Here is a 27,628-nt window from a genome sequence, read left to right as displayed (position 1 = left end):
AGGGACCCTTCACCCTGACGCAAAATACAGACAGGGGAAAAGTTAATGAAAATAAAATGGTGTTTATAATGCCGGCACTTAGCGTTGTTGTTCAAGCGAGGGCGTCAAATGAAGACGCCAGCACAAAGTGGCTTGTAGCCGCGAGCTGGGAAATGGCCAGATGGCATGAAGCTCCTCTTCGAGTCACCACGAACATGAGGTGATTTCGTGGGGCCGGTCCCCTTTCACTTTTGTCACCCTCCGACCGACGTGCCAAGAGCTCCGCAAACCGCCGCTGTATTCCTCCTCCTCCTCACAGGCGCACACGTGACCAAAAATACACCAGCCTGACCCACACCTGCCTTCCACCAAGGCAGCGAGACAAAGACATCGATGGGATGGCTTCTTCCTCCATTACTATCCAAGGCTTTACGAAAGGATGCAGCACAACCACAGCCGTTTGCCAGCGCGACCAAGACAAAGCGAGAGGAAGATAGAGAGATGCGGCCGCCCGTCCGAAGTGAAACTTTGTCTGAAGCGGATGGTGAGTCATAACGCCTAAGGCCTGTACGTACCATACCGTATTGTTGGAACAGACATAAAGTTTATGCTTTCGATATTTGATCATTTTAACAATCGGTTTGTTTGTGTTTCAAACTGAATGAAAAACGTAAAGGTAGAGCATGGCGATTGTGATATATGACAGGTTCGACGATATTTTCGGCCTGAACGAAATATAAATAAACATGGCGTTGTGTGGAGAGTAAGCCGCAGCACCGCCGTAATGACATCAGATGTAATCACATCACCCTGTCATGTGACCAGATTCTCAGCTCTGATTGGTAAATGTTTGAGGGGACATACATACAGATGGACAAACACTCTGCCCGATGGGCTGCGCCGCAAAAATTTGGTTCCACATGTAAATAACTTTTTTGTACAGATTGAGTTAGAGAGGAATAAACTGACTCGCATCTGATTGGCCTGTACTTGCGCGTCGACACAGGTGCGCAGTGCGCACGCTGATTGGTTGAAATGAAGCCCGCCCCCTTACTTTTGCTCTGCGACCCTTTCGAGTCCGAGTCTGATCGTCGTTGGTCTCGTCGTCCGACTCTAACGTGTTGTGTTGCACTATAACAGTATTCCGGTGTGATGGTGCAGGATGATGAGGTAGATGGATCAGAGCAGAGTCGCCATTCCAATTCCAAATTCTTTTACTGGAATAACGCGTTACGCCTAGGTCCCCGCTCCATCTGACTAATTGGGCAATGCTGGAGATTGCTGCTAGCATCGGGCCTGATGATTGGTGAGAGGGAGGTGTTTCCATATCAGGAGCACCACTCCTAACATATCCCATAAAATGGCAGGGAGGGATGCTTCTTGGATCTGCCTGTTTTGAAGCTGTGTCTCTTGGAGCTGTCACTCTCTCTTAGGTCTCTTGTCCTTTGCTGTGCCGGCTTCTGCATACCTGGCGGGTCGACCTGCCTTTTTGCTCATATCCGACCGACGTCATGTGGCTTGCTGCCTTGTTTCCGCAATGCTCATTTTCCCCACTTGGCTAGTTACCTTTTGTATGAATGATGCTTTTGCATGCGACACCTTTGGCCGTTTATTGTTGAATCCCGTATTTAATTCTAGCCTGTCTCCATCCACGATTCCATTTAGGTGCTGTCTCATCCTATTCAATTATTTATTTACTAAGGCCTGTGTGCCGATCTGTTGCTGCCATCTTTCCCGTACAAACCACTTTGGTTTTATTGAGAATCCTTGGAGGATTCAATTTGCATTAACATAATTTTGATAAGAAACGTGGTTTACACATTGTTTGGAGTGCAAAACGCATTCTCCACTCAGGTGTGTTTTGCAATTAAATATCCTTAAGCATGGTCATCCGCAGAGTTGATCTCTGTGTTTGGCGGTGATTGGACAGAGTGTTTGGTCTGCATGCCAGCTGCGGTTGCAGCGGAAGCGGTTGATGCGGGGCTGTACACATGACAATAAAGCCTGGTGTTGGCTTAACATTTAGGGTGGCAGGCTTGGGATCCTAGGTTCTTGAGTTCGAATCCCGGTTGGCCGATGAATTAACACCAGGTGGGGTTGACTCAGGCTGTCATCCTTCCGAGGTCGGTAAAATGACAAATGAGTATGGTATGAGGATACATCATTGTATTTCTACATGAATTTCAAGGGCATTAGAAGACAATGGATAAATAATCTAAACCTGAGATTCCAGCATTGTGAGCAACGTGGTCAAATTCGAGTACACAATAAATAAATCCGCCATGAATGAACTATTATACCCTATGAATTGAAAACCATTTTGGCCAGCTTTCATTTTTACTTAGGGTGTATATAAAAATGTAGGTGTAACTGTAATAACGACAGTAATTACATTTCTTTAAGGTTTACTATCTTGAACACACTGAAAGTGCATTACCTCTTACATTGTTTGACTGTGCTATAACATCTTAGATTACATTATTGCTCAGAGATTAAGCCATTTGACTGTCGTCATTAGTGAGTGCATTGGACCAGGATTCAATTACGAATTCAGACTACTGCTTTCATCATTGCTGAAGCGGTACATGAAAGGGACCAGAGTGAATCCCTCTGTATGCATATGCTCTGATAAATTATTTTAACCCTCCTGGCTCACCTAGGGTTGACAACAAAAATAAACGTCTACTGACTATTGTGCTTTCACTCAAAAAATAAAATAAATATATTAATGAAATCAGCAATACTTCAGATATTACTGCATATGGGGGAAGTGAAGCTCATTATTTATCAGCAGAATCAACGACATTGGTTATCACCCAATACAATCTTACGATAGACTTGGCATGTAATATGGAATATTTTTTTTGTGGGGGTGAACTTACTTTTCGAGATGACTTAGAACCAAGAGTTCATTGGAATTATGTTGAAATTATTCTAGATTTTGTTAATGTGACCTTTAAAAGAAACAAAAACCACATTTGACATTTCAAAGCAAATAAATTGATCCTTGAAAGTGATGTAAACTGATATCAAACTCAATTCACGGACAGTACTGTGTTAAACTTTTGTACGTTTTCCAGAAGTATCTCTTTATTTTGCATATTAGCCAAAAAAAATTTCAACAAAACCTAAATTATGACTGGGATTACGGACAGTAAAATTACAGTTCAGTACTTCGTGTAACCCCCACGAGCATTCAGGAGAGAACGTACACGTCGAGGCATGCTGTTCACGAGATTTGCCAAGGTTTGGACAGGAATCGCTTGCCATGCAGTGACAATAGTCTGCTGCAATTCACGAACAGAGGTGGGCTGCTGGTCCAAGTTGTCGATTTGACGTGTTAATTCTGCCCACAAGTTCTCCATCGGATTCATATCCGGGGACATGGCAGGTCACTCAATATGCTCTACACCACGGTCAGCAAGAAAGTGTTGGATCATGCGAGCACGATGAGGCCGTGCATTGTCATCTTGGAAGACAAAGTTTCCTCGAAAGGCTGCACGAGCAAATGGAAGCAATGTTTCTTCCAGAATGACCCTGTACTTGAACTGGTTCAGGTTTACATTCAGAACAACCAGGTCAGTTTTGCCCCCTGCATGAAAAGCAGCCCAAACGGTCACCCCACCACCTCCAGCTTGGGCTCTTGGCACTATACAATCTTTGTTGTGGGCTTCATGCACTTGTCTGTGTACTCGGACGTGGCCATCTTGACGATAGACCAGAAATCTAGACTCGTCACTGAAGGTCACGTGATTCCAGTGTCCTGGCTGCCATTGACGGTGCTCTCTGGCTCACTGCAATCGGCGTTGGATGTGTTGTCTGGTCAGGCGTGGCTTTCTCAGGAGACGCCTGGCATGATAGCCTGCTTGAACCAGTCGTTGGTTGACTAGCCTTCTGGATACAGGCACATTTGTCAGTTGCTGCCACTCAGCCCTAAGCCGATTAGCTGACTTGGTACGGCCATTGCGGACTAACCGGTGCAGCTGGCGATCATCTCTCCTTGTGGTTCTGCGTGGACGTCCTGGCCTCGGTATTGGAGGAGGGACACCCCTCTGAGCATTTCGTTTCAGGACCTTTGACACCTGACCTTGAGTGATGCCATACTGCCGAGCAAAAGCACGCTGTTTCATGCCAGAATTTCGTAAAGCCACCACTCCATGACAAACAGCATTGTCGAGTTGACGGACCATCTCCAGAGGAAGCGGCAATAACTTTTATAGATGTGCAGCAGTTGTTTTCCACTAATACAGAACACAACAACCCTTATATACCCGATTGTGAAGCCAATCGTCAAATGCCCCTGTCCTTACATTTTGTCACGCCACTTGTGATATAATCCTGTTATTGACTTCTTGCTGCGAAAGACAGTGACATGGTTCTTTCAACAAAGACATCACCAAAGGGTAAAAAAAACCTCACCAGATTGATATTCTGAGTTCAGAAAGTAAACCCGTCAAGAAAAAAAAAAAATTCCATATTAAATGCCAAGTCTGTATAATTCACCAAATGTCTGTCCATCTGTCTGTTCGTCCGTTCGAAGGTACCGCAAAAACGGCTAAACTGATCGCAACGATATTTTGGGTGGGTAATCCTGGGATCTCCTGGAGTAAAATAGGCTATATTGTTTTTCCAATTTCAGCTTTGGCCTCCCGCATTTTCTGGTTTGGACTCCCGCATAACGTTATTTTCCCAGGTGCCGCACAAATGGCTGCACCCATCTCTGCACGGCTGCACCGATCGGACTCGATGACCTCGGACAAATACCTTTCATAAAGACATGGGTTGAATCCCTGCTTGAGAGAATGCCAACCCCCTCCCTGCCATCACGGTCGTCTCTCCAACTCACAATCCCACGAGATATGCGGAAAGGACGACCCAAATCCAATTATCTTCTTTTTGATTCGTATATAAACATCATTAAAAGTAAATAATGACGTCGGCCAAAGTTCAAACGACGTTTAATCTCTTCATGAGAGAATTCCACATAGCTATTTGGGCGGTGTAAAAGCTAACACATCGCTGTCTCCATCGATCTTGCCAAGGCCATAACACCTATCGGCTCAAAATCCTTTTAACTGTTGACTTGGTAGTTTTTACAATGAAGGAAACATTAACAATGTTGTTCGTTTATTTTGTGATTAATTTGTGATTGGAGTTATGTTGTTTGGAATGAAAAAAGAGATACCGAGTTTAAGTAAATGACTGCATGCCGTGATGGTGTCTACTTTCTGAACGTGAACTTCGTGGATCGCCATATGCAGATTCGCCACGGACCCATGATCGATGTTTCTATACGTGAGCGTACCCGTTTGTTTGCGAACGGGTACGTTTTTCATGGAAGTCCTTCACGAACTTGCTGTCCATGTCTGACCTGTGACTGAAGGCGCTACAGGAATGTGGAATTTATTTGTTTCCTGGTTTAGCATTCGCCATATCTGCATTGCCTATTTGCTTCTGGCCTCCCACCCGTGTGTAGCACGGGTATCTCACTAGTACCTACAATGCCCTCCATAAGTATTGGAACATTAAAATCAAATTTGTTATTGTTGCTATGCAGTATACAAAAGAAATTTGGATTTGAGATCAAAAGATGAATATGAGGGAAGGGTACAGAAGGTTAGCTTTTGTTTCTTGGTATTCCTATGGACAGATGTTTTACCATTGTAGAACAATAGCACTTTGTATGTTCATTCCCCCCAATTTTAGGTAAGCATAAGTATTGGAAGAAATGACTGACAGGTGTTTCTTGTTGCATTGACTGTTCACACATAAAAGAGCTGTGAATGTCTCATCTTGGTTTTAGCCTTTGCTTTTGCCTTGGGAGTCTGTCGTTGGAGTCAGTTGGCAAAAACCAACATGAAGACCAGAGATGAGAAAGAAAAGCAAGCAATTTGGAAGCTGAAAGAACAGAATAATTTAATTAGAACCATAACACAAACATTGGAAAAGCAAATACAACAATTTGGAATATCTTGAAAAAGAGAGAAACCAATAGTGTACTTGGCAATAGACGACAGCCAGGTCGACCAAGGTCAACAACTGCAGTTGATGACAAAAAAATCATCAAAGCTGTGAAGAAAAAACATAAAACAACTGTCAGGTACATATCACCAACAACTTCTAGAGTGCAGGGGTGAAAGTATCACAATCTACCATTCACAGAAGACTTCGACAGCAGAATTAAAAAGGCTACATCACAAGATACAAACCTCTCATCAGCATCAAAAAAAAGAAAGGTCAGATTAGAATGTGCCCAGAAGTACAGAGGTGAGCCAGTGGAATTCTGGGACAAGGTTTTATGGACAGATGAGACCAAAGTAAACCTTTACCAAAGTGATAGAAATGTGAAAATGTGGAGAAAGGAAGGAAATGCATTTGATCCAAAGCATACTACCTCATCTGTGAAGCATGGTGGAGGTAGTGTCATGGCTTGGGTTTGCATGGCTGCCTCTGGAACTGGATCACTCATCTTTATTGATGATGTAGCTAATGATGGCAGCAGCAGAATGAATTTGGAAGTGCACAGAAACATTCTATCTGCCTATGTGTAAGAAATTGTCTCCAAACTCATTGGGCAGTATTTCACCGTGCAGCAAGACAATGACCCAAAACACACTGCCAATGCAACCAATGGGTGCATCAGTGGGAAAAAGTGGAAGGTTTTAGACTGGCTAAGTCAATCTCCTGATTTAAATGCAATGAAGAATCAATTTAACTTGCTGAATTGGAGACTAAAGTCAGAAACCCCCAAAACAAACAACTGAAAATGGCTGCAGTAAAGGTTTGGCAAAGCATCTCAAAGGAAGATGCCAAGAGTTTGGTGAAGTTAATGGGTCGCAAGACCAAATACTTTTGTCAATTTCAACTTATTTTTAGAGAAAATTGTGAGTTATTTGAAAAAAGTGCAAGGATGCCAATATTTTTGGCCACGACTCTACAAGCCTAAAGGAGGCTGGTGAGTGCTCTAGTATATACTTCCAGTTGTAATGTACGGATGTGAGTCGTAGACAGTGAAAAAGAAAGAAAGGAAGAAGATTGGCAAGTTTGAGATGTGGTGTTGGAGATAAAAAATTTAAATTCCTTGGACCTCAAGAAAAACAAACAAATCAGTTGCTTGGATAAATTATACCATCATGTGTACATTAGACGGGCTGATCCTAAAACAGAAACTGTCATACTTTGGATACATCATGTGTGCAGAAAAGGAAAGTCTGGAGAATTCAACCATTCCAGGTATGGTTGAGGGAAGAAGAGGAAGAGGCAAGCCTTGTATGTGCTGGATAGATGCGGTCTAGGCTGCAACCAAGCAGTCTCTGCCAGAGTTTCCGGAAGCAGTTCAGGATAGGGATGTTTGGAGAGATCTGATCATGAATGTCACCAGAAGTCGGTCACGACTTCACTGAACATGATGAACTAAATGAATGCATACACATGCATGTGCTTTACAATTTATCATCCTAATGTTATTGTGCAATAACTTTGTACAATACTTTGTACAATTTGTACATTATAACTTTGTACATGTATTGTACAATAGAATGTTGTCTGATATAAATTTTTTGTATCTTTAAAAAATATATTACAAAGCTTTAAAATGAAATTCTTAGTCCACCAGCTCTCAGAGATATATTATCCTGTCCGTAGCTATTTAAGACCAGCCTTGGACGAATAGCCTAACAGTTTTTACTCCCGAGGCGGGCAGCCGAATATGGCAGTTATTTTACACACGTGGGATGAAAGGATGCGAGACGTTTAGCTGCACAATAAAACACGGGTTTATTCCCGATACCACGAACAAATAAACGAACACGACAAATAAAAAATGCAACACAATGAATTTAAGGGAAATACACCAAATAATGAAAATGAGTACTGAGGTCAAACTAAAATTCTATTTTGAGGATCCTCACATGCTGACTCAGACGCACACACAGGGGAAAGATAAAATAAAATAAAATGTCCTTTTTAGTGGACTTAGCTCGTCCAACGAGTTATTTTGGTGAGGTCGGCAGTGCAAGGTGACGGCCGACAAAAGGCCCGCGCGTTGAAGCGCCCCAAAATGGCTGCAGCGCCGTGCGTCAAATGCCCATATGCGAAGCAAGCAGCCAAGATGGCCTCCTCTCGATTCCTCAGCCTGGCAATCACAACGCAGCCCCAGCTCCCACCCCGAGCCCAGCAGTCACCAAAACCTCCTCAACTGCACTGCACGAGTTGCACTAGCTCTCCTCAAAAGCGCACCAATACAACCAAAATGGCTAGTGTCTTGTCCGATCCAAGATCCAGAGAGTGATACTTCTTCTTCGTCACTCAGGTGAGCCAATAGGGTCGTTTCCCTCCCAGTTCACCGCGCCCACATCCTCTGGGCCAATAATGTCCTTCGGGGTGTGGGCTGTTTCCTAATAGGTCCTTTAGAGGTGGGGCTAAGTCTTATCGGCTCTTCCTTGGGTTTTGTCGGCGGTATGTGTTCATTGGGCCGGCTTAGCTTGATTTGTAAAATGTTAGGGATTGATCACAGGGAAAACTGTGGGAAAACTGGGGAAAACTGGGGAAAACTAACCGTAATCCCAACCACTAATTAGCACTGCTTCACCCCCCCCCCCCCCACCCCCTGGGAAGAACATTTAAATGACCTTAAGTTACAGTTTTCCTACTTAAGTACATCGAGATTTCTCCTATGCTTCAACGGTCCATGCTACAATTATACAGTGCTACCTTTCCTATGGTATTTTCACCTATGCCCACGAACGTAACAATATGTAATAATTGCATTAGCACACACTATATGTACAGTGCATTCAGAAAGTATTCAGACCCCTTCACTTTTTTAACATTTTGTTATGTTGCAGCCTTATGCTGAAATCGTTTAAATTCATTTTTTTCCCTCATCAATCTACACTCAATACCCCATAATGACAATACAAAGAGAAAACAGGATTTTAGAAAGCTTTGCAAATTTATTAAAAAGAAAAAACTGAAATAGCACATTGACATAAGTCGTACACAATCATGGCAATCTGTGTAACTTGAGTATTTGCTGACTTTGCATGAAGGACAATCTTGTAAGGAAAAGTATCATGATCATTACCATACCACGCTGTTTACAGAGCATTGGTGTACTCCCAAAGTGGTCTTTTGGCAAGGGTTTTGCCTTGTGGTTTTGTTGTTCTCTTCGCAGCAGTCAGTTAGGACAGGCATTTGAAATTTGTTCAGGGTACCAGGGATAATTCGTTTCCTCTTCACAAAAGACATCATGGGATCTTTAACGTCCGCCAACAGCCAGTGTTGGCTGAGGGTCCTCTGGCTTATCGTCCTTTCGATGCATGACAGTGCCGACATTGATTCATCGCCCTGCATTCAAACACCAGGGTGACAGTTTATGGGTGGGCTGAGATTCAAACACCAGGGTGACATTTTATGGCTGGGCTGAGATTCAAACACCAGGGTGACAGTTTATGGCTGGGCTGAGATTCAAACACCAGGGTGACAGTTTATGGCTGGGCTGAGATTCAAACACAGGCTACACAGCTCAAAGGCAAGTGCGCATACATCTCTAGCTATCTTCCCAGCCCTGAAGAAAAGCATAGGCCACATCATATTTTCAATATATAGGTAGAAGCAGGATGCACCGACATCAGCTAGGTTGTCAACTTGCTTTGCTCTTTTTCTTAAGTTCTGTTTCAGTTAAAGATGTATTTCGATTGAGTATAATAAATAATGTGGCATTATGTCGAACTTTTAGAAACACCAATATACAATATATATAAACTGTACATATATAAAAATATATTGTTGCGGATCTCAGCGCCGGCCTTTCCCCTTACCAAGGGGGGGGGGGGGGGGGGAGGGAGGTTAGTCCCCTTGTCTTTTACTAGCCGACGGGACCCCGGACCTATGATGTCCTTCCCCGGGCAGCGTTAAATAGGGTTTTAGGACTATGATTTCGCTATTACCTAAGTACTAACGCTGACCGGAAACGAGGAAATAAGCCCCGCCCGAATCACGGGTGTTAGTGGAAGCGCCGAGCGGTAGCGGCCCGTGACCCGAGCCGTTATCAATGACTAAACCCGATCCGAGTGGTTCTTAATCGTGCCACGCTTACCCAATGGAGGAAATGACAGGAACGGTCGAATTTGGAAGAAAGGAATAACAGAATTTATTTACACTTTGTACAAGAAGAAGAAGAATACACAGTGCAGCCTTAAACAGTCTTAACTTATCCCTGGACAATCGGGCCCATCACACTCAGACACACTCACACAGGGTTGCAGACGAACAGGTCGATGGTCCAGGGATGGCGTCCAGGCAGCTCGCTCTCCGGTCCCCACCTCGCACCGCGAAGCAGATGAACACAGCGGCCAGGAGCTCTCCACGTGTCATTTGGCGCACGGGATTATTACAGAGCGAATCGGTAGGGCTGGCTTTGGCGGTTACACTCGCGGCTCAGCCGCGTACGTAATAAGCGAATAGTTCGTAATAGTTCAATTAGCGTGAACAATGCGCTTCGCAATCGAGGCTCGAAACCGTCGTGTGCACGCCAGTCCTCTTAATGCAGTTCTCACACGAAGGCCCCGGATCAGTTCTCTCAATGACAGTCCTCTTCCAGCCAGTCCTCTCACAAAGCGCAATTCACCCAACGAGTCTTCATGTAGCCCTTCGTAAGCACCTCTCGCTTCTCATCTCAACTACTCAGCTCAACTCAGACCTGCGCATCCCTTCTCATCTCCAAATTCGTAATCCAATCCCTCCTAAGAAGGAAGAGATGGAATAAACACAATGTCAAATCCCGTCGAGATGCGTCTCACCATCCAAATAGTTTACAAAACCCGGTGTGGAGTCCTGTCACCTTGGTGAGTGGATGCCGATGGTGTGAAGAGATTTCTTATCCTAACTGCACTCTAATTGACATTAACTCGTTTAAACTACCCGGGGTCTTGCCCTGCCAATTGGCATCTTTAAACTATGTGGTTCTAAAAACCAACTCCCATTGACCATCCTGTGGTGCCTCCCAAATTTGGGGTCTCACTCCCCCAATTTTTCACTACTGTGCCTTCGCACAATTTCGGGGATGGGTCGTGTGGCTCTACCAGCAGGTCTACCTACCTGCGCACCTCCGCCACTGAAATCACCACCCGAGCTTGCTTAGCTCCTTGCGACTACCCTAACTCGGGGAAGGCCCCTCCTGGCTCTCTCACCCCTCTGATGCTCTCTCTGGCATTGGGCTACCTGGGTCCTCTCCTAGGATCCTTGGGCCCCACTGAACACTACTCTGACTCTAACTGGCTCCCAGAGCCTACCTGCGGCCTCACCTGCCAGTGGCGGAGTGCCCCAATAACTATACTCACCAATTAAGCCCACACGCCCAGCCATTTCCACAGCCTCATGTACCCATCAAAGCACTTCACTGCTACTTCCTGCACAACAGGTGTCAATATCCAATAATTTACCTACTCCCTCTACCTAACTTTAAACTACCCTCCCCGGGTATTCGTGAAGGGGTCCATCTTCCCCCATCCACTCCTTCCCACCATGCACTCCACACCACTCATTCCACACCACTTACTCCCACCAAGCATTCCACACCAAATATTCCCCACTTGCACCCCATGCAAGTCAATCACTCAACACAATGACACTTGTCCTCAATACACCACTCATACATCACCTCTGGTCATCCCCCCGACCAATTCCTCATTTGCTCACGCTCACCACAAAGATTCTCATTCAATTCCTCATTTGCTCAAGCTCATCACAAAGATTCTCAATCTCAAGCTCTTACATACAGCATCATCTAACTAACTACTTCCCTCTAAAACTTGTGCTTTCCCGTCTTCCCTTACACTAAGCACTTCCCTCATCATTAACATCCATCTAATCTGACTACGTCCCCACTACTTGTATCAATGTCTCTACTTAAATCTACTGTCATTTCTAAATCCCTAACAATATCCTAGCCCACCCTCGGCTAGTTTACACTGCCATCCCCTTAATCTAAAGATCATGTGCCCCAAAACGGTGAATGGTAAAGGTACCATTCGCCATCACTACTGCTATTCGTCCACTAACTATGAGCCTCTCCGTGTGGGAATACATTTTCACAGCTCAGCTACGAAAAGCCGAGCAATGCATGCGGGTGGTTGGTCTCCTGTTGGTTGGGTCCGTCCGGCATTTTCGACTCTGGGGAGGAGGCATGCTTGGGCCGAGGTTCCAGGCACCATTTCGGCGCGGAGCCTTTCGGTCTCCGGCACGATGGCCCAACCTCCCCCGGTCAGAGCACCGTGCCCGCCAGGGGGCGAAGGTCCGACCCCTCCTACCTCCCCTCAAACCGTGCCGTTCGCCTTTACGACACGGCACTGACCATACAGGCGGGGCCTGGCACGGCGCTCCTTGCGAGACCGCCGCGGCAACGATCCCCGCCGGCCCCCGCAGCACACAAAGCGCACCATGCCCTGAGAGCTCGCGTCGGCTATATGTCGGCCTAAACGCTGCCCGGTCTGCGTCAATGCTTGAGTCGCATTCTCACACCCACACGCGACCCGCTCGTCACTCGCACACCGAGGCGCTCCAGTGCCTCCCATACACCCCCTGCATTCCATCACCGCACGCTCTCGTGCACACTCTTCTCTCGCACACTCAGGTGCACACCACTCAGGCGCACTCACGCCGCTCGCACACTCCGTTACACCCTCCCGTTATGTACTCCGTAACAACCATGGGTGTGCACTCTTTTGCTGCACACCCAATCACGCGCTCTGGTGTGCACTCCCGCACACTCTGGCCATCGCACACTGTGTCACACTCCATTCCACACTCCGTTTCACACTCTTCTTCAACACACTCTTCCCACATACACTGTGCATTCGCTCTCACTCTCGGTTTCACACTCGCGCTCCGGCGCCGTTCGCACACGCGCGCCATTCACCTTCACACAGCGCACCACGGACCATCCACGAGCGCCCGGGTTGCGTCTCGATCCCAAGCGCGCGAAAAATCTTTTCGCGCCAAACACTTTCGCACCAAACCTTTTCGTGCCATACACGCTCCTACTCACCTTTGGGATTCTCTTCTCCTCCCGCACCTGCAAACTTTCATTGGGGTTAGGCAGCACGACATCACGATGTGAATCCAGACTTTGAGTACATTCCATCTCAATCTTCCATGATACATGTACTAACTCTGCCGTCTCCTCAACCCCAAATTTAATTATAATTTCTTTTTCCTTATTAAGCTCGACGACCGCTGGCACACCTAAAATAAAATTTTCCAATTCGGCGGCCGTCGGCTTTTCCATACCCTGAGTCGCGATTTCTACCCCGGTCATTTTAACTGCGCCTTGCTCAGGCTCGCTCTTCCCGCGTTCCTCAAATCACGTTACCCCGTCGCATACCAATGCGACTTTCCCACTCGACCTGTGCCTTATGTCTTCTCCCATCTTTTTTATTAACTCCCCTCCGGTGTCCATTTTGCTTTCCATTCCGTTTTTTACCTCTTCTACTTGATCCCCCATCTGTTTTATTTCCCGGGCGGATTTGTCCTCCATTTCCCTCAATTGGTCCCCCATTTTATTTTCCAAATTATTTAGCCCGTCTTTCATTTGGCCACCCATTTCCTTCAATTGGCCACCCATTTTGTTTTCCAAATTATTTAACCCATCTTTCATTTCTTTCATTTGGCCACCCATATCATTTTCCAATCCCCCAATTTGATTTCCCAATTTCTCTCCCATTCAGTTAATTTCCCATTTCGACTCTGTCATGCACGCCCTGATTTGTGCCATAAAGACTTGCAGGTCCATAACCCCTACTTGCGCAGTGGGCGTGGCTCTCGTTGCCACGTGCGAAGCGCCGCCATTTTCTTCCCCTGCCACCCCTACTGCTGCAAAAAAAAAAAAAAAAAAAAATTCGACTCCACCTCACCGAGCGACTTCCACACACAGGTTGGGAGTTGGGTGAATGCGAAGTGAGAAGTCCGAGTGCGGACGGATAGAGGGGAAACGCCATCGGAGTATCATCCTCAATCAATATCAATCAAATATCAATATCAATATCAAATATCAATTGAGTATCATCAATATATATATATATATATATACAGACTTGGCATTTAATATGGAATATTTTTTTTGTGGGGGTGAACTTACTTTTCAAGATGTCTTAGAACCAAAAGTTCATTGGAATTATGTTGAAATTATTCTAGATTTTGTTAATGTGACCTTTAAAAGAAACAAAAACCACATTTGACATTTCGAAACAAATAAATTGATCCTTGAAAGTGATGTAAACTGATATCGAACTCAATTCATGGACAGTACTGTGTTAAACTTCTGTACGTTTTTTTTTTTTTTTTTTTTTTTTTTTTTTTTTTTTTGTATACAAGATCGAGGCTCGTGAAAGAGCGAACATTAATCACACAGAAAAGACAAACACACACAAAACAAATAACATCGGGAGCAGTAGACAAGATGGGGAGAGAGGGGGAAGGACACAAACACAACATTTGAGAGCAGGGACCGAGAGACATGGAGACATCGAGAGAACTGTGGGAGGGAGAGGGCTTTGGGGGGAAGGCATGGGAAGGGGGGGGGGGGGTGGGAGAGGTATAAAACATATGGACACTGCCAAGACTTCCAGGAAAGAAGTTGGAATTTCAAACAAGGTGGATCTGGGGTGAATTAGTGGGGGTAGAAAAGATCAAGGTTTTGGATGGGGGAAGATAAGAGATGGTGGTGAACAGCTGTTTTGAAGACCTGGAGGGAGGAGTGTGATTGAAGTGAGTGTGGGAGTTTGTTCCAGAGGCGGGAGAAAAGAGGAATGAAAGAGTGAAGGTGAGCAGAGAGCCGAGATTTCGGCAGTTTAACCATCAGAGGGTGGCTGGCAGATCTTGTGCGACGTGTAGGAATATTTGGGGGACAGAGCACAGAGAGAGCTGGGGGAGCAAGGCCGGAGAGGAGTCGGTAGAAGACAGAAAGACCACCTACCTGCCTGCGGTGAGTGAGTGAAAGGCCCTCAGAGATAGCTTCATCGCGGGAGATTCCAATGATTCTGAAAGCTTTGGATTCAACAGCGTGAAGCCGAGCCAGGTGTGAGGCAGGAGCACCAGCCCATACGGGAGAACAGTATTCCATTGAGCTGCGGATGAAAGCCTTGTATGTGGTGAGGAGCTCAGGTGTGCCTAGGAAGGACTTCGCACGACGGAGGATGCCCAGTCGGCGACTGGCTTTGGAGGCCAGCTTGGAAATGTGGTTTTCCCAAGAAAGATCATGGCAGATGGTGAGACCCAAAAGCTTGAGCGACAGAACTTCTTGGAGAGGATTGTTGAGAAAGTAGATGGGAGGGTTGTCCAGTCGATCTTTTCGGAGAGACATAGTAAGAGTGTGAGATTTGTCAGGATTGAAAGACATGTTCCACATGTTTGACCAGTCTGATTTTGTCCAGGTCTTCAGAGAGTGAGGAGGCTGCAGACTGCCGATCTGAGGGAAGAGGAATGGAGCGGCAGAGAGTGGAGTCATCAGCAAAGAGATACAGAGGATTTTCCAGAGAGTCGGAGAGATCATTGATAAAGACCAGAAAAAGCACAGGGCCCAGCACACTGCCTTGGGGAACTCCAGCCTGAACGGGAAGGGGAGATGAGAGAAATCCATTCAGGGCCACACGTTGACTACGACCAGAGAGGAAGTCCGCAAGCCATGCATGGAGATTTCCATGGATACCATAGGAGGAGAGTTTGGTGAGCAGAGCTGGGTGCCAGACCGTATCGAAGGCACGTGATATGTCAAGGGAGACAGCTCTGATTTCCTGTTTGGCATTGAGGGCCTCCATCCATTGTTGAGACAGCAGAAGCAGCATGTCCAGAGTAGAGTGACCTGGTCTGAAACCAAATTGATGATCAGAGATCAAGCCATTGGAGAAGAGGAAAGATTTCGTATCCGAAGCAATGATGGATTCCATGACTTTGCTGATAATTGGGAGCAGGCTGATTGGTCTGTAGTTGCAAGGATCTGTTTTTGCACCTTTTTTGTGTAAAGCGGTAATGTTTGCTGATTTCCAGGATGCTGGCAGATGACCTTGAGCAAAAGATAGGGTGAAAAGAACAGAGAGAGGGTGAGATAGAGCGGCAGAGCAGGATTTTAGGACCCGTGGGCTGATGCCATCTGGTCCAGTTGCAGAATCAGAGTCGAGGTTTGACAAAAACTCCTCCACCTTGTCAGGAGTGAAGGTCACAGAGTCCAGGAGCAGTTTGGTTCGACTGGGAAAGGTGGGAACAGAGAGAGATGGGTTTGGGACTAAGGATTTTGAGGCAAACACAGAGTTGAGGCATTCGGCTTTGTCACGTGCGATGTCAACTGTGTGGCCATTTGAGGTAAGCGAGGGGATGGAGGGGGAACAAACACCAGAAACGGATTTGACCAGACGCCACCAGGATTTGGAGGAAGGAGACAGGTTTGAGAGTTCATTCTTGAGTGAGGAGAGATAGTGCTTCCTGGCACTCCTGAGGGTAGACACACACTTGTTCCGAGCTTGGTGGAAGGAACTGAGATTTCCTTCAGTTGGATTAGCCTTCCAAGAGGCAAAGGCAAGTTGTTTCAGGGCAACTGCCTCACCACAAGATTCAGTGTACCATGGACGGGAGGAAGGGTAAGACAACTGAAGGCGAGATGGGATAAATCTGTGCATGAGAGATCAGTTTGCTTTGGAAGAATTCCCAGGAAGAATTGATGTCAGAGGCAGTGGAGATGGGAGACCAATCCAGACGATTGATGGCTGCTTGAAGACCGTCCCAGTCGGCCTGAGTGAAATGCCAGACTCGTCGACGCTGAGGAGGCTCTCTGAGAATGGCCAGAGAGATGTCCACTTTGACAAGCACATGATCAGAAGAACCGATTGGAGCAGAAGAAGAGCAGCAGACATTAGCAGGGAAGTTGGTCATAACCAAGTCTAGAAGAGAAGATACTCCATTGGCTGAGATCCGGGTCGGGAAATTGACAGATTCTGTCAATCCCAGTGAGTCACAGAAGTCCTTTGCTGAGGTGCCATGACTGGTGAGAGAGGAACCCACACCCAACCAGGTCGCATGATGACAATTGAAGTCACCACATATGAGGAAGAGAGAGTTGGGATGAGTGGATAGAAGTTGGTCCATGTTGTCAGACAGTGAAATGTAGATGGAGTCATCACTGTTTGGGGGACGGTACAGAACACATATGAACAAAAGGTGGGAGCGGAGAGGAAGCCGTAGCCAGAGGTACTCCTGGGGGTGAGGAGGAGAGAGGGCAGTGCAAGGAGAGTGAGGAAGAGTTTTTGATAAAGATAGCCACCCCACCACCAGGCCGAGGCTCAGGTCTATCATACCGGAGGAGGGAGTAACCAGGAAGAGATATTAAGGAATCAGAGACATCTTGAAGGAGGAAAGTCTCTGTTAAGCAGATCAAGTCTGGATTGTCAGAAGCAACCTGTATGGAGAGATCAGTCAGGTTTGAGCGAAGGCCCCGGATGTTTGAGGTCCATACCGTTAATGAAGAGAGAGGGGGAGCATCGGGTACAGGACAGGGGAGGGGAGGAGTAGGGTAAGATGAAGGATGAGAGGGGGAGGTAGGGAGAGCAGTTGTTAGTGTGTCAGCGATTGCAGAAGAGTTCCAAGAAAGGGAAGGATGAGGAGGATGAAAGGTTTGAAGGTGAAGGGATGAGGCACAGTGAGGGGTTGTTTGAGGGGGGGCAGAGGAAAGAAGAAGGTTGGGGGGGGGTGGAGGTATGAGATAGAAGGGAGACGAAGTGGGGAGGAGGCAGCTTTGAGGAGGAGGGGAGAGGAGGGAGAATTGGAGAGGAATGGTATGGGGGGAGATTTGAATGGGAGGGGTTGGGGGGGAGTTTTGAAGGGGAGGAGTGAGGGGGGAGTTTAGGAGGGGAAGGGCAAGGGGGGAGTTCAGGAGTGGAAGGGCAAGGGGGGAGTTCAGGAGTGGAGGGGTAGGGGGGGAGTTTAAGAGTGGCGGGGCAAGGGGGGAGTTTAGGAGTGTAGGTGCAAGGGGAGGGATTTGGATGGGAGGGGCAAGAGGGGGGTTTAGAAAGTGGATGATTAATGAAAGACGAACATTGAAAACAAATTGGGTTTGTTGTGATTTTCAAATTAGCAATCCGGTTCAGAATGATGGAGGAGGGATGGAATGAATGTGAATTTAGACCATGTAGTGAGGGAGACGTATAAGATATTGAATTTCTTTTTTTTGAGGTGGAATGAGTTGGAGAGGAAATTGAGAAAATCCTTTTAAATAGGAAGAAAAACAGCGTGTTGTAAAATACCACTGAGTAAAACACTGAAGGGGAAAGGTTATATACATATTTAAATAATATTTAAACAGAACCGTGAACAATCTTATGTGCACAAAAATACCAACGGGGGGAGAGCCGAGAGGGACCACCACGAGTCACGTGAAGGGCAAACGGTGGATGGCCAATGGTTTTCCATGATGGTTTTCCAGAAGTATCTCTTTATTTTGCACATTAGCCAAAAAATTTTTTAACAAAAACAAAAGTTAAATTACGACTGGGATTTACGGACAGTAAAATTACAGTTCAGTACTTCGTGTCACCCCCACGAGCATACAGGAGAGCACATCACGTTGAGGCATGCTGTTCACGAGATTTGCCAAGGTTTGGACAGGAATCGCTTGCCATGCAGTGACAATAGCCTGCTGCAATTCACGCACAGAGGTCGGCTGCTGGTCCAAGTGGTCGATTTGACGCGTTAATGCTGCCCACAAGTTCTCTATCGGATTCATATCCGGGGACACCGCAGGCCGCTCCATATGCTCTACACCACGGTCAGCAAGAAAGTGTTGGATCATGCGAGCACGATGAGGCCGTGCATTGTCATCTTGGAAGACAAAGTTTCCTCGAAAGGCTGCACGAGCAAATGGAAGCAATGTTTCTTCCAGAATGGCCCTGTACTTGAACTGGTTCAGGTTTCCATTCAGAACAACCAGGTCAGTTTTGCCCCCTGCATAAAAAGCAGCCCAAACTGTCACCCCACCACCTCCAGCTTGGACTCTTGGCACTATACAATCTTCGTTGTAGGCTTCATGCACTTGTCTGCGCACTCGGACACGGCCATCTTGACGATAGACCAGAAATCTAGACTCGTCACTGGAGATCACGTGATTCCAGTGTCCTGGCTGCCATTGACTGTGCTCTCTGGCCCACTGCAATCGGCGCTGGCGGTGTTGTCTGGTCAGGCGTGGCTTTCTCAGGGGACGCCTGGCACGATAGCCTGCTTGAACCAGTCGTTGGTTGACTAGCCTTCTGGATACAGGCACATTTGTCAGTTGCTGCCACTCAGGCCTAAGCCGATGAGCTGACTTGGTACGGCCATTGTGGACTAACCGGTGCAGCTGGCGATCATCCCTCTTTGTGGTTCTGCGGGGACGTCCTGGCCTCGGTATTGGAGTAGGGACACCCCTCTGAGCATTTCGTTTCAGGATCTTTGACACCTGACCTTGAGTGATGCCATACTGCCGAGCAATAGCACGCTGTTTCATGCCGTAATTTTTTAAAGCCACCACTACATGACAAGCAGCATTGTCGAGTTGACGGACCATCTCCAGAGGAAGCGGCAATAACTTTTGGAGACGTGCAGCAGTTGTTTTCCACTAATACAGAATGCAACAACCCTTGTATACCCGACTGTGAAGCCAATCATCAAATGCACCTGTCCGTACATTTTGCCACGCCACCTGTGATATAATCCTGTTGTTGACTTCTTGCTGTGACAGACAATCAGTGACATGGTTCTTTTAACAAATAAATCACCAAAGTGTAAAAGAAACTCACCAGATTGATATACTGAGTTGAGAAAGTAAACCCAAGTCAAGAAAAGAAAAATATATTCCATATTAAATGCCAAGTCTGTGTGTGTATATATATATATATATATATATATTGTTGCGGATTCGGGGGTCGGCTCTCCCCTTACCAAGGGGGGGAGGGTGGGGGGTTAATCCCCTTGTCTTTTAAGCTGGCCGTCCCCCAATCCTGGAAGCTATAACGTCACTTCCAGTCGGTATTAGCCAGGGTGATTGGTCAATGGAGTCCCAAATACCTGCTTACTAACCCGACCGTAAAGCAAGGAGGTAACTCCCACCCGAGCCGCAGCGTTAATGGATACGCCGAGCGAAGCGAGCCGCGACTCGGGCTGTTAACAAATACTACTAAACCCGATCCTGAGCGGTTCCTATCGTGCCACAGGTATTCAATTGAGAAAAGATGCAAGCGATCGAATGGAGAGGAAACCAGAGTAAAGAAAGAACAAATATGGGTTTATTAATTATTTACAAGACCCAAAGAAGAGGAAACGAAAGCAATATACAGAGCAAAAGGACACAGGGCAAGCTTAACTATACAGGCTTACTTACAACCCCGTACAAACAGACTCACACGGGAGGGTAGTGGCAGGAGGAAAAGGTCCAAGCAGATCGTTCAGGGGATGGGATCCGGCCCAGGCTCCGGGTCCGCGTCGAAGAATGGCAGGCAGCTTCGCGTGTCGTTGGCGCACGACAGGACCTTACATATGGCTAGGCGAGGGCTGGAATGCCGCGTACGTATATTGTGCCAACTCCCTCTCTCTCTCAACGTTCGTCTCAGAGGGTACCCTCACGCAGATCTCGTTACAATAAGCAAGGTGTCCGTGGCGCCGTTCTCTCCCTCCTCTCTAAGCAATCCTCCCCGCTTGCGCTTATATAACGTGCTCAGAAATCAATGCGCGCTCCACCAGGCCACGCCCGTCGGTCAGATTACATCAGCCCTGGTTGGCTGGTGGGGGCTTACCGGCCACACCCTGGTGGTGAGTTGACGTGGCCACACCTCGTTCTTGGCGCTCCGCCCCCTTCTTCTCAAAGCTTGACTGCGTGCGTAATGGCGTTTGGAGCGAGGCAGCGAACGCTGCTGGGTGAGCAGAGGCGCGGAACACAATTTGGAGAGAGAGACTGGCAAAATGAACGGAACAGGGCCTATCTTATTTAATTAATGCAACGCAGATGCAACTATTGGGAACCCAGCCTTATCTGAAACACATATTAAGGAAATAACTAAAGTCCTATGGTGACCTACGTGTTGCTGTGGCCTAACTATGGGTGCGACCTTTGACCTTTTAAATGATGAAATATTTACAAGAATTAATTACAAGTATTTACAAAGTGAGGGGTTCTAAAAACCGCAACACTGCACCCTCCTTTCCTCCGGGTCCGTCCCGGGCCGAAACAACTTTAACTTAGTGTGGCACTTAGGTGTGGTTACCCTCTACTTTTAACCTCACCCTGAGTGCGACAGTTTAACACTAAATATGTCCCGCCTGCTGCGTTGCATTCTATCTGACAGACTCATGCCCACAGACTAACCGAATTGCGGAATTATTTTCAAAACTCCACATTTAGCCGGTGAAGAGCATGTTATTTACAAAGACACTACTATTTTGATTATTTACAACTACTGCAACTCAGGACCTGTCTTTTGTGGGAAACAAAAGCAGAACTTTTGATAAGGGGAAGATCATTGCCATGCACTGCACTGATACACCATACCATATGCATCCAAATCACAAAATGCACCAAAAGCACCAAAAAGCACCATCAAGCACCATCACCAAAAATGCACAGTCATCACATTTTTAAAGATAATAAATGATGACGTCTTCTTCTTCTCTTCTCTACTGGGCCGATGTTTCTGGTTGATCTTCATCTTGATGTTATTATTTAATAAAAGGGCACACACCGTGTCCGCTTTTTATTATTTGTATGGCCAGCAGGGCCAACTCCAGTGGTCCACCTGCATGGCATGGACGCCACTTTAACACAGTGGCCCGCAACCAAGATGCTGCTGGCAGCAATGACCGGTCCCCAGCAGAGGCGCCAGGCCACAGTACGTGTGGTCCATAAGGTGGTGCTAGGCCATAGAACGTGTGGTCCATAAGTGGTGTACCAGTGCAGGCCGGAGGCAGCGGAGGTGCGGGCACACAACTGCGGTCACCTGCGCACTCCCCCCGGGCCCAAAATAAACAAGTCCATGAGTGGGGGAAGGAGGACAAGCAAAGCAGCGGGCAAGAGCGCAAGGGTACACATTAATACAAGATAATGCAGACATGAAGGGCGCGGGAGAGTGAGCTAAGAAAGCTCGTCCCTAACGTTCGTCACCCCCATGTCACCTACCCTACCCTACCCTTGCCCTTACCCGTATTTACACAATTTACAATTCGTCGCTATTGTCTTGTCTTTCGCATCCCCTCTAAACCAAATCCGTCATCAATCCCTCCTAAGGAGGAAGAGATGGAATCCATACAATGTCAACCCCACGTCATGATGCGTCTTTCATTCCCAAATGTCTGCCAAATCCTGGTGTGGAGTTATATCACCTTGGTGAGTGGATGCGGATGGTGCGAAGAGACTTTCTCCAATCTATACTCTAAATGACATTAACTCAGTTAAACTACCCGGGGTCTTGCCCTGCAAAACCATTGGCCACTTTACTCTATGCGGTTCTAAAAACCAATTCCCATTGAACATACTGTGGCGCTCACCAAATTTGGGGTCTCACTCCCCCGATTCTTTCCCCCTGTGCCCTCGCACAATTTTGGGGCTGGGTCGTGTGGCTCACCAGCAGGTCCGCTCACCTGCACACCTCCGCCACTGTACGTCACCACCCGAGCTTACCTGCTCCTCACCCTAATCTACCTGGGGAAGGCCCCCTGGCTCCCTTACCCCACTACCGCCCTCTCTGGCATCGGGCTACCCGGGTCCTCCTCTGGATCCTCGGGCCCCATTGAACTCTAACTGGCTCCCAGAGCCTACCTGCGGCCTCACCTGGCCGACAGACTAACAGTGGCGGAGTGCCCAACTAACCATTCTCAATAACAGGCCACACGCCCAGCCATTTCACTCACACTAATGCACCCATCCAAGCAGTACTCTGCTACTTTCACACCACAGATGTCAATATCCAACCAAATTTACCTACTCCCTCTACCTACTTTTAAACTACCCTCCCCGGGTATTCGTGAAGTGGGTCCATCCTTCCCCCATTCACACCTTCGCACCATACACTCCACTCCACATATTCCACACTCCCACTCCACACCATTCATTCCATACTCCATTCACTCCATACCATCTATTCCAGACAACCATTCTCCATACACCTGCATTTCACTTGCACACCTTGCAAGTCAATCACTCGATGCACAATCACACACATCCTCCATACTCTGCTCAATACACTTCCACTTCTCCAAACCATTGCCTCATTTCATCACCAGCACTACCGGGAACTTTCATACCAATTCCTCATTTCATCACCCTCACTATAAACAAACTGAATCATTTAATCTACCTGGTTTTCCCTCTAACTTAGTGCTTCCCTGTCATCCTTTATACGATTGCACATCCCTCGTCGTTATCAACCAACTACCCTACTCTACGTCCCCACAACAGGTATAATGTCGCTACTTAAATCTCGTGTCTCCTAAAGTCATTTTCTAAATCCTAACATTATCCAAGCCCTCCCTGGCTAGGTTTTCACTGCCATACCCCATAAAACTATAGCTCCTTTGCCCAAAAAGTGGTAGTGAATGGTAAAACTACCATCCATCACTATCACTACTACCATCAGTTCACTACACTACGAGCCTCGGTGCGGGAAATACATTATCAAAGCTCGGCTTCGCAAAGCCGAGCAATGAATTCGGGTGGTTTGGTCTCCTGCAGGTTGGGTCCCACCGGCATTTGGATTCAGGGGAGGAGGTTTTGTCAGGCCAAGACTCCAGGCACCATCTCGGCGCAAGGCCTTGCGCTCCCAAGCGCGATGGCCCAGCCTTGCCCGGCCGGAGTGCCGCCACCACAAGGGGGCGCTGCTACGACCCCTCCTACCTCTCAAACCGGGCCGATCGCTTTGCCTCACAAAGTGCGGCACCGACCGTGCAGGGCGGAGCCCGGCCCGAATCGTGCACGGCGCTCCGTGCAGGAGCGACACGGCCACAGTCCCCGCCGGCCCCCGCAGCACACAAAGCGCACCACGCCCCGAAAGCTCGCGTCGGCTAAACGTCGGCCTAAACGCTAACCCGGTTAACGTCGATGCCCGACTCGCATGCTCACATCCACCACGACTCTTCCCATACTCACACATCCAGGTGTCTCCATACACTCCGTTATTGCACTTTCTCTTGCCTTCTCTTCCGCTCCACACTCAGGTGCACACCACTCGCTGCTCGCACACTCCTCTGTTACACACCTCTCCTCCGTTACGTACTCCGTAACGCTCCTGGGTGTGCACTTCTGCATCCACCCACCCAGCTCACACCTACCCACGGGTGTGCAATCCCCTGTCGCACACCCAATCACACGCTCCACAACCAACTCAGGTGTGCATTCTCGCACACCCGCCACAACCAGCTCACACTCCGTGTCACTCCCACGCTCACACATACACTCCCTTGTGCATTCTCCCTCGCTCTCGGTTTCACCCCCATACTCTGTTGTGCACTCTTCCTCGCACTCGGTAACACACTTGCGCTCTGGCGCCATTCGCACATGCGCGCCATTTCCACTCACAAAGCGCACCACAGACCTCCCACAAACGCCCGGGTTACACTGGAATCCCAAGCACACGAAAATTCTTTTTGTGCTGAACACCTTCCCGCAAAATCTTTTCGCGCCATATGCAGCCCGACTCACCTTGGCGCTTCCTCTTCTTCGCTCCACCACCACCTGCAAATCTTTATTCGGGTTAAGCACGGCATCATGATGTGGACACAGACTTTGCACATCATCCATTTCTTCACCCCGCGAGTGCTCTTCTATGCCTGCCGTCTCTCCAATTTCCATTTCCACTATTGGTTCAGTTGATTTCATTTTAATTTCTTTTTCCATTGGAATTATTTCTTTTTCTTTATTCAGCTCGACGACCGCTGGCGCTAATAAAATAAAATCTTTTAATTCGGCGGTCGTCGGCTTCTCCATACCCCGGGTCGCGATTTCTATACCCGTCCACGTGACTGTGCTTTGCTCCAACTCGCTCAACCCGCGCTCCTCTAGCCACGTTACCTCGTCGCGTACAAATGCGATCTCCTCGCTCGCCCCATGGTCAACTTCCCTCTCAACTTCCCTCGTCTCATACCTGGCTTGCCCCCTCGCTGGCGCCTCGTTAATTTCTTGGGCTTGACCACCCATGTCCTCCAATTGGCCCCCTAATTGGCTCTCTAATCCCCCAATTTGACTTCCCATGTCATTTCTCAATTCCCCAATTTGGTTTTCCAATCCCCCAATTCCTTTCAGGCTATCCTCCGTTTTGACCATAAAGGCCATCATGTGGGTCACAAATAGGCCCCAGTCTACTGGTGCCGCGGGCTCGGCTGCCGCGGCCATGTGTGAGGCGTCGCCATTTTGTGTGCCTGCAACCCCCTCTACCGCACCTTCTTCAATCCCCTCTTCCATTACTCCCACTGCCTCCCTGGGGTCCTGGGTTGATTCTCCCCCTTCTACCTCCTCATTTTCCCCCACCGGCATCCGATCGCCTTGATTATCCATGGCACGATTTTAATTTGGATGTTAATACTAAAAATTTCGGCCGCTCAAAATTTTGACCAAATTTTTTCAGATATTGTGTGTGTGTTTCAGATATTGTGTTTTAGATTTCAGATATAGAAATGCAAATTTCGCATGTGGAAAAAGTAAATACACCCTTGGCTTGAATAGGTGGTATTGCCCCCTTTGGCAGAAACAACCTCAAGTAGGCGTTTCTTATAACTGTCTACCAGTCTCTGACATTGACTGGGAGAAATTTTTGCCCACTCCTCCATGCAGAATTCTTTCAGCTGTGCGATGTTTGAGGGGTTTCTTGCATGCACAGCTCGTTTCAAATCCCCCCACAACATCTCGATGGGATTTAGATCCGGGCTTTGACTTGGCCATTCCAGAACCCTCCATTTCTTTCTTTTCAGCCATTCCTTGGTGGATTTACTGGTATGTTTAGGGTCATTGTCATGTTGCAAGGCCCACCTTCGGTTGAGCTTCAACTCTCCGACAGATGGCCTCACATTATCCTCAAGCAGCCTCTGGTACAATGAAGAATTCATAGTGGATTCTATGATGGCGAGCTGCCCAGGCCCTGATGCAGCAAAGCTGCCCCAAACCATAATATTTCCACCACCATGCTTTACAGTTGGTATCAGGTTCTTGTGGTCAAATGCTGTCTTTGGTTTTCGCCAAACATGTCTTCTGGTACTGTGGCCAAATAGCTCTAACTTTGACTCATCTGTCCAGAGCACATTGTTCCAGAAGTGCTGGTCTTTGCCTAGGTGTTCATTGGCAAACTTTAGTCTTGCCCTGTTGTTCTTTCTGGACAGCAAAGGTTTTCTCCTGGCACACCTCCCAATTTGTGCAGCCTCTTTCTAATGGTAGACTCGTGCACTTTGACATCAACAGTGGCAAGAGCTACCTGTAGGTCCCGTGATGACATTCTGGGGTTCCTAGAGACTTCTTTCAGCATCTTGCGGTCTGCTCTTGGGCTGAACTTGCTGGGGTGGCCTGGCCTGAACAAGTTGCCTGTTGTTTGGAATATTCTCCACTTGTAGATGATCTTCCGGACAGTCGAATGATTGATTTCAAATTGTTTGGAGATCTTTTTAAATCCCTTCCCAGACTCGTAGGCATCTATAACCTTCTTTCTGGAGGCCTCAGAGAGCTCTTTTGATCTAGGCATGGTGACGACGCACACTTCAACAACAAAGAGCAAACCAAACTAAATGTTTGAGGTTTAAATAAGACAGGTTCCTCCAAGATCTTCTCTAACATTGTTCTAATCATGTGCACCTGAGGTGGTGCATCTGATTCTAATTTTAAGTATTTGAAGTAGTGATAAATGTAGGGGTGTACTTACTTTTTCCACATGCGAAATTTGCATTTATGTTTATTTAAATTATACAATGGACCACAAAATGTAAATGTTTCATGATATTTGTTATATTATATCACCTTTATCTATCAATATTGTTGAAATGAAGATCAAATAGCTGTATGTTGAAATATGTTGAAAAAGTCAAAACTTTACATGGGGTGTACTTACTTTTTCATGTGACTGTATATATACAGTATATATATATATATATATATATATATATATATATATATATATATATACACTACCGGTCAAAAGTTTTATAACACCTCAATTTTTCCAGTTTCTATTGAAATTTATGCAGTTTAATGTCCAGTGAATAAGCGGAAATGGTACAAAGGTAAGCAAGAAACTGCTCGAGGTTAAAAAAAGATAAGTTTAGGTTAGCAAAAACGGGAAAATAATGTAAATTGCACAGTTATATTGTAAAAAAAAAAGCCCTTCTTCAGGGAACAAGTAATGGATTTACAACTTACAGCTGTTCTGCAGCAATGTAAGTAAATGAAGCCTTGAAAGTTGATGCAAACAATTCCTGCAGGTGTCCAAACCTCTGCTGATTACTTGATTACAAACCCCCTGTCTGTATAAAAGCAGTATTGGAACAGACTGTTATTACACCCTCTGAAGCATTATTTGGACAATATTGCACTGCAGGAAGTAGTATTTTGGAAACTGGAGGAAACTCTGACAGGAAAAGGTCTGGCAGACCCAAAGCCACAACAGAA

This window comes from Myxine glutinosa, chromosome 1 (genome assembly GCF_964187855.1).
Source record: "Myxine glutinosa chromosome 1, kmMyxGlut1.1, whole genome shotgun sequence".
NCBI lineage: Eukaryota > Metazoa > Chordata > Myxini > Myxiniformes > Myxinidae > Myxine > Myxine glutinosa.
This window is presented reverse-complemented; position numbering follows the sequence as displayed.